Here is a 3,466-nt window from a genome sequence, read left to right on the forward strand (position 1 = left end):
CATATTAACAAATACTTACAATGGAATCAAGTTCTTGAAAACTGAAAACGAAAAATACAAAATAAAATATAGGAGACACTCAAGAAACTCTCAAGATTTCTAACAGAAGCTATGTTGCTGTATTCCACTCTGCCTTGAACTGAAGACAAGCCTTGCTTATATAGGGAAAGGGTCATGCTTGTACAGCTTTGGTGTAGTGGAGAAAATGATGAGATTCCTTCTGCTTTCGGTGCCACGTTTGGATTTTAGTGTGAATGGCAGACAAGTGCTCGAATCTTTTGCTTTTGCTTTTCAGAAATAATCGTATTTTCTGATAATAAAAGATTTTTTTTTTTTTTTAAGTCTGGAATCTAATATGGGCTAGGTTCGAGACTTATTTTTGGTGAAGTCTAATTTTGGGCTTGACCCAATACGTTTCATGATAGACTTTTTTTTTTATGGGCCAAGAGTATTGGGCCGTCATATTCATTTTATGGGTAACAAGATGTCGAAACAGTCGTCTTCATTTTCATTTTCTATTTTGATAGAGTCTTCTGAAGCACTGTCTGAGGAATGTTTTGATGATTGAGCCTTACTTTTGAGAAGTTAGGCCATGATTTCAAAGTATTCCTCCTCGGATTTTGCTGCTGCTAGTTGAGTTTGTGCAAATGACTTTTGGGCCAAGAATTTAGTTGCCATTGGGTCTAGTTTCTTCATTCCTTGCCTCTGGAGCCATGTCGACACAACTTGTTATTTGATGCTTGGTGGAATAGAGAATTTGGTCCACCATCTGACTTTGAATCTTCTTACAAGAATTGTTTGAGTTTCCTTTTGATTGATGTCAAAATACCAGGCTAATACCCATGGTAGAAAGAATTTTGTAGAGAATAGCATTAGGGGGTGAAAAATGCATTCCCTTTCTGTTGGTTTGTAATGAGTTTTGTATAATTGGAAGCTTTCTTGGACTTCCGTTTTTAAGATATCTGGAATGGAGCCGAAAAATTTCCACCAATGAGCAAACCACTGTGGAATTTTTGAAGGTTCCATGGTTAGGTTAAAGAAAAACGTTGTACCAGGCTTGTTGATAGTCCCAATAATTAAAGGTCCTACAATGGTTTACTGTAGTTTTGAAATCAATTGGGAATTGTTTTGGTGTATAAAGACTTGATCCCCATTCTGAAGGTGGGATGATTTTGTGGATTTTGGCAGTTGAATAGGCAACTGGGCCTTCTTTTGGATTGTCTTGAATTGTTACAGATCCTGTACATTCAAGAATAGATTTATAGTAAGGCTGGGATTTTGATAAATCATATGGTTTAAAAAACCAGCCTTCTGGAAAAATCTTTGAGATGACTAATTGAGGATTTCTATTATAGAAATGATCCTCGATTGTCCAAATGTTTTGATAATCGGTTTTGACAAAATATTCTAATTTTGGTTTAAAAATAGTAATTTCAGAATCATTTGAAATAATTTTTGAGGTTTCTCCTTAACAGAGTTTTGAAATTATTTTACAGAATGGTTCCTCCTGTAAAGGTTTTGAAATAATTTTTTGAGAAGAGTTTTTTGAAGATTCTCACCTTTCCTGCCCCGTAAAAGAAGGCAGTTGTATCTGGAGGGATTCAATCTCTTGCTGGAGTTGGTGGAGTTTTGCAATTTTTTGGAGCTGAAGGTTTTCTTCTATTGAGTTTTTTATTTCCTGGAAATTGTCAAGACCAACTATTTGTTGGCTTGCAAACCATTTTTGAATTGGGCTTTGAGCTTCATTTTCTTCGACAGCTTCTACCCAGGATCAAATGGGTTTTGCAGATGAGATAGGTTTTGGGGTTTCTTGTGGTTGGTCCTTCTGGACCTCTATTCTTTTGGATTTTCTGGGCATCACTCAAGTCCTGTTTTGTAGAAATTCTCTAGTTAGAAAATCTGGAATTGAGTTTTGATCTCCTTTAATAAATTCAATTTCAAAATAAAAAATGCTAAGTATTGCTTGCCATCTGGCAAAAATTTGTTTTGATGCAATATTTTGAACATCTTTTTGTAAAACTTCTTTTGCAGATTTACAATCAATTCGAAGTAAAAATTTTTGGTTGAGTAAATCGCTTTGAAATTTTGTAATGCACATGACAATTGAAAGAATTTCTTTTTTAATGGTAGAGTAATTCTTTTGGCAATCGTTCCAGTGCGCAGATGTAAATTGTACAATGCATTCTTTGTTATTTGTTTTTTGTTTAAGGATACCCCCATATCCTATGTCTGAAGCATCTGTTTCAACAATTTTTTGGGCTGATGGGTCAGCTAAACGTAGGCAAGGTATTTCTTTAACTTGTTTTTTGATTATTTGAACTATTTTGGTATGTTCATAGTCCATGTGACAGGATTTTTCTTTAGCCTATCGTGGAGAGGTTTTGCTATCCTATTAATATTAAGACAGAAATCTAATACATAGTTTAAATATCCTAAAACTCTTTGTAATTGTGTTTTGTCAAGGATTTTGTCAGGAAATTTATCTGCGAAAGATAGGGATCTTTCAATAGGGGTGATAGTACCCCGAGAGATATAATGTCCTAGGAAACGGATTTTTGTTTGAAAAAGAGAAACTTTGGATTTTGAAACAACTAATCTATTTTTCTTAGTAATCATTAAAAATGTTCTAAGATGTTTGAAATGTTGCTCAATGTTTTCAGAGAATATTAAGACATCATCAATATAGACAATGCAAAATTTTGAGAATGGATTAAAGATTTCATTCATAATTCTTTGGAACTCTGAAGGGGCATTCTTTAATCCAAAGGGCATTACCGTCCACTCATATTGACCAAAAGGGACCGTAAAAGCTGTTTTATACCGAATCTTTTGGATCAATTTGTATTTGCCAAAATCCTGATTTCATGTCAAATTTTGAAAATACAGATGAAGAGTGTAATTTTTGTAAAAGATATTTTTTGTTTGGAATCGAGTAACGAATCCATTTTAAAGCTTTGCTTAAAGGTTTGTAGTTTATGATTAGCCTAGGTGTGCCTCTCTCTATTTTAGAATTTTTGTTTACATAGAAGGCTGCACAACTCCAAGGTGACCTAGACTTTGTAATTAGACCCTTTTGTTCTAAGTCTTGGATTTCTGTTTTGCAATGTGTTTCAAGTTCATAATTCATTTGGATAGGTCTATCTTTTGTTGGGATTTGTTTATCGGAAAAGTCATTTTCATATGGTAGGTCTACCATATGTTGTTTTTTGTTCCAAAAAGCATTTGGTAAATCTGAACAGATTTCGTTTTCAATTCTTTTTTAGAGATCTGAAATTTTTTGTTTTACGAAACTATTTTGTAATTGTTGTTCAGTTTTGAGAAAAGAAATATCTTGTTTCAGGAAATATAAATGTTTTTCTTTTCCTTGAATTAAACAATTTAATTCAGTTTTGTAAACAGAGCAAGCTTTTAAAAGATTTAAATTCTTTGTTCTGGGTTTTTCAATAAAAGGGAAAATAATTTTGGC

Source organism: Cicer arietinum, chromosome 6, assembly GCF_000331145.2.
Source record: "Cicer arietinum cultivar CDC Frontier isolate Library 1 chromosome 6, Cicar.CDCFrontier_v2.0, whole genome shotgun sequence".
In the NCBI taxonomy this organism is placed as follows: Eukaryota; Viridiplantae; Streptophyta; class Magnoliopsida; order Fabales; family Fabaceae; genus Cicer; species Cicer arietinum.